The sequence below is a fragment of the Centroberyx affinis genome, unplaced genomic scaffold, assembly GCF_046629955.1.
Source record: "Centroberyx affinis isolate AG114_WGS23_722 - 3 ecotype Tasmania unplaced genomic scaffold, CSIRO-AGI_Caff_v1 ptg001041l_1, whole genome shotgun sequence".
Taxonomy (NCBI): Eukaryota; Metazoa; Chordata; class Actinopteri; order Beryciformes; family Berycidae; genus Centroberyx; species Centroberyx affinis.
In genome coordinates, this window is record NW_027279597.1 from 84,147 (window position 1) to 94,491 (window position 10,345).

The window sequence follows — 10,345 nt, forward strand, 5'->3', positions numbered from 1 at the left end:
ATCGATATAATATCAATATATTGCCCAGCCCTATCAAATATTAAATTATTACATTTTAAATACCGTGATATAATACCGATACCGTCCAGACAGTGGAAAATACCGTGAGTGGAAATGAATAGTGCTGCCTCGGTATAATCAATTGAAACCAATGAGTCCATGTTGGAGATGATTGGTCTCTCTCTCACACACTAGTCTAGTCTTGTTCATTTAAACAGCCCTTTATCACAAGCATGTCTCAAAGGGCTTTACATAGCATCATATACAGTACATGTCATATACATACTACATATGTATATACATCATATACTACATCATATACATATGCATCATATACATACTATACATCATATTCATAGTATTCCCATAATGTCACATGCATTTCCTACCAATATGGCTACAATACACACAGCCCATTGGCTGTGTTTGTCATTTGATTGCAATAATAATAATAATAATAATGATAATAATACATTTTATTTGTAAGTGCTTTTCATAGTACTCAAAAACACTTTACAACAGCTAGGGGAAAAGAAAAGAAATATATAAAATACATAAAAACAATTGATACAAAAGTGATGATAATAAATAAAGATGATAATAAATAAAGATGATAAAAGAGTGTGCATTGCAGTTCTGGAGTCGGATATTGTAGGCCTTTTTGAAAAGGTGGGTTTTGAGTTTATTTTTGAATGAAGGGAGCGAGTCCGAGGGTTAGGGTTAGTAACAGGAGGTCGGCGTCAGCTGATCTGAGGTCAGGTGGCGGGTGGGGTTGTGGCAATGGAGAAGGTTTGTCAGGTATGAGGGGCCGAGATTATTGAGAGCTTTGTATGCGACGAGGAGGATCTTGAAGTGCATTCGGTGTTGAAGGATGGGTGTTAGTTCTGAACGTGTTGTAGTTTTTGGAGGACGGGGGAAGGGAGGCCATGCAGGAGGCTGGTCAGTCGTCTGGGCTGGATGAGTGTTTCAGCAGCTGAGAAGGAGCGGGTGGGCCGAAGTCGAGCAATATTCCGGAGATGAAATAAGGACGTTTTGGTGATGATGTTGATGTGCGACTTGAAGGAGATCACCTTTTAATCACCTGTTCTAGGGCTGGGCGATATGGACAAAATCTAATATCACAATATTTTTTACCAAATACCTCGATATTGATATTGCGACAATATTGTAGGGATGACTATTGGTGCTTTCACAAAATATTTACACAATGAAATTTTTGATAAATAATTATCAGTAATGTGGATATAATGACTAAGTGGGTAAAGGCAAATAATAGAACAGCTAGAACAGTCTGGAAAAGACAACACTTATGCCATATCACGATATTACCATATCCAAAATCTAAGACGATATCTAGTCTCATATCATGATATTGATATAATATTGATATATTGCCCAGCCCTAACCTGTTCATTTATTGCTGTGATGTAACAGAATACTATGAATACTACGTCTTATACAGCACACCACTAGTATTGTTATTGCTAGTGTTTCTCCACATTAAGACTACATTTCCCAGAAGCCCCATCGCTTCTTCTTTTCAACACAGAGGTTGAAATATTCACAACCACTGATGACAGTGATCATGTAGTGGAGCCTTGCTTCATCCAGCAGAAGATACAGATCGGTTTGGGCTGAAAGATATTGACAAAAAATTTAATTGCGATCATTTAACAGAATATTGCAATTGCGATTTAATCTGATTCATTTTCTTGCCATCATTTTTTTAGAACTTTAAAATTAATAATAAAGAAAAGTGATTTTGTTAAAAAACAGATGTCAGTGTGCAGGATTTACTGAGTTTGATTCTGATGAAAGGTTTTGATTCATGGACCAAAGATTACCTGCAGCTCTAAAACTCCTTTTTCACAAATCCAGTTTGGACCAAACTCTCTCTCTCTCTTAAGCAATTAATTGCAGCCTCTGCAATTTGAAGATTGCAGAAGTTCATATTGCGATTTTTATTTTATTTTATTTTATTTTTTTTGATTAATTGTTCAGCTCTACAGATCAGCTGTTATCAACAACAGAATGAAATTGGATGGGAGGTTAACATGGAGAAATCACTGGTTGAACCACCTGACTAGCCAGCTCTATATTAAAGAAATAGTTCACCCAAAAATTAAAATTGGGTCATTATCTAGTCATTCTCATGGCAGTACAAACTCGGGTGAGTGTTTTTTCTTCATACAACTTACCTGTTCTCCAGGCTCGCTGCTGCAGGAGCTTCTTCCAGTGAACGGGGAGCCGGATGTTCTGCTTCAAAAAGGGCAACAAATGTCCATGAAATGACTCCATAAAGCTCGTGTGGTATAATCAAAGTCTTCTGACGCCTGACGATCGCTCTGTGAGTCGAAAAAAAACGAAATTTGATCCATTATTTAATGAAAATCCGAGTCGATCGGCATGCCGTTTACTTCCGCATCACCAAACCTTGTGTGTGCGACAGTGAGACCTCCATCTGTGAGGTTTGGTAATGCGGAAGTAAACGGCACCTAGGAGGGGTAGTGATAGATTTGTATATTTCTTAACTTTTACTGTTATTATTATTTTATACTGGTGGCCACTGAGCAGCTGTATAAGAGCAGTTGGGGGTTAAGTGCCTTGCCCAACGGCATGCCAGCGGTAGTCACTGAGTCTTCCGAAGCAACTTCAAAGATGACCGGTGTTGCCAGCTTGTGTCACGAGCAGTCTTAAGAAAATTTGGGTGGCTGAGAAATGTCTCAGCGTGGCTAAACTCTTCAGTCTGGAGGCTATGTTTAGTGATACTCCATTACATTATAGCAGCTATTTTGAGCCTGAAGTGTGATTGGGAGAGAGAGAGGGCGAGAGAGGTAGACGGAGAGAGGGCGAGAGAGATTAATGTTTAGTAACGTCATCAGCCAGCATTCTGCCTCACTACAGCTATGACGCTGGCCAGATGATGCCTTCAGCAACACACACACACACACACACACACACACACACACACACACACACACACACACACACACACACACAGCAGTCTGACGTCTTCATTCAGCCTGCGTAACAGAGTTAGTTGCTCTTCTCTCCTCTTGTGTTCTGTTGTCTCCTCCTGGTTTCCCCCATTTCTTCCTTTCTCCTCCTCTTTTCTCCTTTCTTTTCCTCTCCTCCTGTCCTCAGGCAGGCGATGAGTCATCATAGGGCAGCTTTCAGGGGCATGATGGGAAGGAAGGGGGGAGGAGAGGAGATGGGAGGTGGAGGATTTGAGAAGAAGAAGGGATTGAGAGGAAATGAGAGGAAAAGAGCAGAGAGGAAAGATGAGTAAGCTGGTGTTGCTGTTGAGGCTGTAGGCGATACAGGCTGTATAATGGGAGGAGGAGGGGTAATAGGAGAGGTAGGAGGCATGGCAGTAGTAGTAGTAGTAGCAGTAATGGTGGCAGTAGTAGTAGTAGTAGTAGCTGTTGTAGCAGTAGTACTGTGGTACTTCTACTTCGTAGCTGATTGGTTTGGCGGCTGGGTGCTGACTGTCTGCCTGACTGGCTTACTGACTGATGACTTGACTTTCAATGCTTTTTGATGAAACATCTGGCAACAAAACAGGAAAAGTGGCTAAAATCACCTCACCCCCCTCCACCCACCCACACACACACACACACACACACACACACACACACACACACACACACACACCAGCGACAATGACAAACAAAACATACTAATGTCAGCAGTGCCAGCAGCCCACATAGGTACAACTGACATTTAAATACCAACAGTAAAACCTTTTCCTCCCACCATACATATTGCAGTTTGACTGATGAAGGAATCTTTACAGGTCTGCCTGCTGTGTGTGTGTGTGTGTGTGTGTGTGTGTGTGTGTGTGTGTGTGTTGTGTGTGTGTGTGTGTGTGTGTGTGAGTGTGTGTGTGTGTGTGTGTGTGTGTGTGTGTGTGTGTGTGTGTGTGTGTGTGTGTGTCTCTCTCACTTGAAACCTGCAGACACAGAGAGATGCCACTTAGTGCTAAACTCACACACAGTCTTTTGCTTTCTCGCCCAGCAGACACAAGCTCTCCTCCAATCGTTCCTCGAAGACTTTTTTCTTTTTAGAGTGCAGGCTACAAGGTTGGGCTTTTTAATATTGGAAGGTTTATATGAAGAGTTTGGTTTCCCAAAATGAGATCCACAAAAAACGTGACACCTGGTCAGCAGGACAGTAGGGAACTTCAGTCCTCGGGTTGAATAAATGAGACACTTAAACAGACTGGATCGTCTACATTTTTACCGATATTAAATGATAAAGATCAGCAAATGATTTTTCAATTCCAGAAATGGATTCATAGTGTTTTGGAAATGAACCGTCTAATTATGTTTATACATGGTTTCTTCAGTTGTTTCATATGGTAATTGGTAAAAAAAAATCTCTCTTTTATCGTATTCCATTGTCAGAGCTGCTGTTTTTTTGTGGATATGTATATTCATATGGTTTCTGGTTGTTTCAGATGCTAATTACTTATATTTGTGTTTTTATTTTAGATGTTAATTAGCAACAGATAGGCTTTTATTTAATTCGATTGTCTTTCAGTGGGCTGTTTGGGTTTTTCAGATTTATATGAATTCTCAGCTCTGAAAGCCTGGCACAGACAGGAGTGTAGTATTACAGCGTTTATCACATATTGTTACCAGTCAGGAACCATATCAGGTTCCATTTTCACCACAGCAACAAAAATATTTTAACTTTTAGTAAAAACAGAATTGGAGCTGAACAATTAATCAGAAAAAAAATTAAATCTCAATATGAACTTCCAAATCTCAGAGGCTGCAGTTAATTTCTTCAGAGAGAGTTTGGTCCAAACTGGATTTGAGAACAAGGAGTTTTAGAATCAAAACCTTTCATCAGACTCAAACTCAATAAATCTGCACACTCACATCTATTTGTTTTTTTTAACAAAATCACTTTTCTTAAAACAATTTTAAAGTTCTAAAAAAAAATGACAAGAAAAACTTATCTGTCAAATTGTTTCAAATACATTTTTTGTCAATATACTGTATATTATTTGTCAATGATAATTTCAGCCCTAAACAGAATTTCGATTTCATTCCCTTAGCAACATTAGGAGCCACGTCCAGTGCTTCCCACAATGCATCTGTTTAGCACTGCAGCTGAAACAGAGGAGACCGGTGGAGAGGAGAGACTCACAGCAGACTCTGTCCATTCAGCTGATTGGCCAGAGGAGGTGTGCGCTAAATGCTAATTGGAGGATCGATCGCAGATATCGATCTGAGCTAACCAGTGAAGTTCCTGTGTGAGGCTCTAAGCTCCGGTCCTCCTGGGAACAGAGAGTCGGAGGAATAAAACTACACTAATGGGTAGTTTCTCTGTGGTGTTGTAGTTGTATTGACTTAAGCCTACACCCAGTATTTGGGTAACACTTTACAATAAGGGTACATTAATTAAGGGTTAGTTAATGCTTATTAAGCATTAACTAACCCTTAATTAACAGTTAACTAATGTGTTTGGTAATCATTTACTAATGGTGTTCATGTTAACTAAGGTATTCATTTATACATTATTTAATAGTCATCTTTATAAACTATTAATGTATAAATTAATACCTTAGTTAAATTACACATTAGTTAACTGTTAATTAAGGGTTAGTTAATGCTTATTAAGCATTAACTAACCCTTATTAAGTGTTAACTAACCCTTAACTTAGTGTACCCTTACTGTAAAGTGTTACCAGTATTTGTATCAAATTCAAAATTCTGGTACCATGACAACACTTGGATGGTTTTTCCACAGCAGCCTCCTCCTCCTCTGAATAGACCGATCCTACACAACCCGTGTCTTGACTTATTTTCCAAAACACTTTTCCGTCGCTCTCTGCCATAATCATTTTAATACGTTTTTCAATGAAAATGAGAATAATGATGTAAAAATTATCATTCCCTCTAATATCGCAAATCATATCGCAATTGCAATATCAGTCAAAATAATCACAATTAGATATTTTTTCAAAATTGTTCAGCCCTAGTATCAGATACATGAGGCTGCTGTACTGGACTGACCCATGAACAAAATGCATATAGCACAGTGTGGAGGCGGGGGGGGGGGGGGGATAGACTGAAGGTCTGTGAGTGTAAAATGTTGCTGACCAGCAGTCAGTCAGCATTTTATTGTCAGATAGAGCATGAGGATGATTTGACATAATGGAAATGAAAATGAAAAAGCAGAGTGAGAGAGAGAGTGAGTGAGTTGTGGGAATTGAACCCCCAACCCTGGTAATGGTTAGACAAGCATGTTAAGTAGGTTGGGGATTCAAACCAGCAACTTTTCTCCAGACCTAAGTGGATTTGCTTAGTGGATAACAGTGGGCAGCCTCAGGTGTGTGTGTGTGTGTGTGTGTGTGGTGTTAATATGCTGCAAGGGGCTGGTATGACGCTCTGGACTGACTGCTAGCCCTCCTGACGCCAGCATGGCTAACATACCTTTGAAGCGACACTGTTTATATAGTGTGTGTGTGTGTGTGTGAGCTTGATTTTGTACACTAAGATGTACTACTAGCTATACTAACTGACCGGACTGGCAAAATAAGCTCTTTGCAAAGTGATACTCATCTGTGTATGTGTTTTGTGTGTATTTGTGTGTGCGTCAGTATTTGTATGTATGTGTGACAGTCAGGTGGAAGCCGGCATGCTGAGTGATGTGATGTCAACTGTTAGTGGCCTGTCGCCCAGAAAACTGTGTGTGTGTGTGTGTGTGTGTGTGTGTGTGTGTGTGTGTGTGTTTGTGTGTGTTGGAGCTGTTATTTTTAGAAAGCAGTGGGATCCTGGTTCAGAAATCAGGCTGATTAACGCTGTTATTGTAAATAAGAATGTGGTTTGTCTGCCTGCTTCAATAAAGACTAGATAAAGAAAAGAAACAGGGATGGACCATAGACTGTAAAAACAGATGGAGTGAGTGTGACGTCACCCACGGGTTTCTGAAGGCCACTTTGAAGCCTTAAAATCGGGTTTGCGATCGCCGCCATGTTGACATTTTTTGGAGCCGGAGCAGCCAGAGCGAAGCTGAGGGTCGACACAGAGCTCTGCCTGCTGTTAATAATAATAATGATGATAACCTTTATTTGTATAGCATCTTTCATACACCACATGCAGCTCAAAGTGCTTTACATCAATAGAAGGCAGATAAGAGACAGATAAAAAGATAAAATTCATATAAAAGAACAAGCAAAATGCATTGCATTAAAAGAATCACATCAAGTAAAATAGAAAGACAAACACAACAAATACTCCCACTTTTAGATGCACATTGTTAGTGAACCCATGTGTTTTTTGGTCTGAAATTGACGACCTGTCGATCACTAGGAAAACAACCCCGTTTTAGAACCGTTATATCCCGTTATTGACACAGTTCTTTTGAAAATCGCAATGGACACACATTAGAAGGAGTGAAATTAGCTACTGAGACCATAACCTCTTGTGGAAAAAATATATTTTGAGTGAGAAGTTGTGGTCCATTGACTTCATGGAGTTGGGCGGTCTGGAGCAGGCACGTGCGGGGGGGGGGGGGGGCTTTTCCCTTAATTGAACAAAATGCCCCTTCCAATATAAATTTATTATTATTATTTTATTTTAGGCATTTTCCGAATAGTCAATAAATTGTAGCGATACGAGCAAAACTATTTGAGCAAACGCAAAACACAAATGAGATTGTTTGCACAGTGCATTGCCCCTTCTCTATCCTTCTCACATGTGGACTCTCAAACTCTCGTTTGCTGACATATTTTCATTTTACATATTAGAGTGGCTGTATGGCACCCTCAAAAGCAAGGCGGGCAAGAGTAGAAGAGAAAGTAAAGCAGAAGGCAGCTGGAGGGACTCAAGACAGTCCTAGATCAGAGCAACAGGCAGCCAGTCAGGAGCTTACAGAGCCGTTGTTTTGCTTTGATTTGATTGGCTCACAGTCACAGAGAGTGTACAGTGGCCAGCAGGTAGGCTGGGGTTTAGGATTTTTTAAATACACATTTAAAAAAAAATATTAATATATATGTACACAATTTTTTTTTTTTTTTAAAGATACTCAATATTATCAATTATCAGCCTAAGCCTACCAGCAGGGTACAATCTTGGGGAAAGACTAATTTTACCGACATTTGGTGCTTGGAGGAATTTCAGTGTCTGTGAACACACGAATACATTGAGATGTAATACTGAGAAAATATTGAGAAAATTGATGAGAAAATCGAGTGTCGAGGACTGATGGATGGAGAGAAGAAGAGAGGGAAAGTTTATTTTTTGAGGGAGGGGGAGAGATTCATGTTACGACTGTCACTATAATGGAATCACCTGTGCTGCGCGTGCTAGTAGGCAACCATCATAATTTCCCAGCATGCCGCTGTGATGTCTCCAGGATGGAGGTTGGTCAGTGCGACAGGGCACGATGATGGTGTCAGTCAGTCTAGGCAGATGAAGATGATTGACGGCTCTGTTGCTCCAGACAAACCTTTTCCACTGCTGCTCCCAGCTGAAGTGTTTAGGAGCTCCACCTTCACTGACATTTAGCACAACAGATTAGGGCTGGGCGATAATTCAATATTATCGTTTATCGTCTTTCAGTGGAATCATATCGTGATGATATGAAGATATTTTGATATCGTGACACATATTTCTGCTGTCTAAATTGATGATGACAAGCAAATTTTACTTAAAAACTCTGATAAAATGAGGTATGGTAGGAATATTATTTGAATATTTCTGTTTTGTTTGACATCACACCTAACTTTACCATTCGGTTCAATGAGATTAATTAAATTAATTTAATGAATTTGATTATTTAACGTGATTTTGCATACATGAACCATATCGTGATATATATTGATATCGAGAAAAATCCTTATGATTATCATGATATTGATTTCAACCATATCGCCCAGCCCTACAACAGATTGATTTTTTATCCACCCTAACTGTGTTGGCTATCAATGCTTTGCAATCAATGCAGGATGGTAGTAAAGACAACAGTGGCAGCCTGCTAATCAGATCAAAATGATTGACGGTGATGATTGAGGTGTCATTGGACAGGCCTGGAGGGGGCACAGACTCCGCCCTCTCACCCACTGTCAGCCAATCAGCTCTGACTCGGGCTGGGCTTTGGAATCTCCTGGGTGGAATTAGGGCTGCGTATTTACGGCTTTTCATCTTAGTGCCTTGATATTCAATTTCAAAATGTTATTCTTTTGGCGTCTTATATCAAAATCTTTCTGTTTTCAACTGCCGCAGCTGTGCATGAAATTAAATGTTTCTATACTGCCAATATTAACTGTGGAAGGTAAAATTGTGATCTATAAATACACATGATTGAGTGTGCAGCTTAGAAATTGTCCCTGTTATGTTTTTGAATGCATGTCCTGGTTTTAGCTGTTCAGCATCATTAATCATCCTGAGGGTTAAGAGTTTCTCAGCTCGCCTGATTGAACAAGAATACATGCAAGAACTTAAAAAGAAGATAGAAAAAAAAATAAAACCTAACATCCACTCATTTCCTCTCTCTCCAGGAAGTGGTGACCCTGCCTGACTGACACCCCGCCCCCCTGTCCCCCTCCCCCCCCCGCCCCCCTCCCCCACCCCCCCCGTCCTGATCGGGTCACTGTGCTGCTGGCGGTGGATTGGAGCGCTCTGATTGGAGGTTTTGCGAGGTGGTTTTCCGGTCTGGCGCCGCCTCCCCCCGGGGCCGGCGTGCGCTCCCAGCAGCCTGTGGTGCCCTGCGCCCCCCCCTCCCCATCGCTGCGCACCAGAGCCCATGCCCCCGGTAAGACTGACACACACTGCACTAGAGCTGCAACGATTAATCGATTAATTGATTAGTTGTCAACTATTAAATTAATCACCAACGATTTTGATAATCGATTAACCGGTTTGAATCATTTTTTAAGAAAAATAAGTCAAAATTCTCTGATTCCAGCTTCTTAAATGTGAATATTTTCTGGTTTCTTTCCTCCTCTATGACAGTAAACTGAATATCTTTGGGTTGTGGACAAAACAAGACATTTGAGGACGTCATCTTGGGCTTTGGGAAACACTGATCCACATTTTTCACCATTTTCTGACATTTTATAGACCAAACAACTAATCGATTAATCGAGAAAATAATCGACAGATTAATTGACAATGAAAATAATCGTTAGTTGCAGCCCTACACCGCCCGGCCCGAGGCAGTCCAGAGGCCGCTCTCTGCTCCGCCTGTGGTAGTTACACCGATATCTGGGGCCTATATTAAAAATCAGATCTGGCCCAATCTAAAATCTGGGTTCCCACAGTCATGGAAAACCTGGAAAAGTCATGGAATTTCAAAATCTCGTTTTCCAGGCCTGGAAAAGTCATGGAAT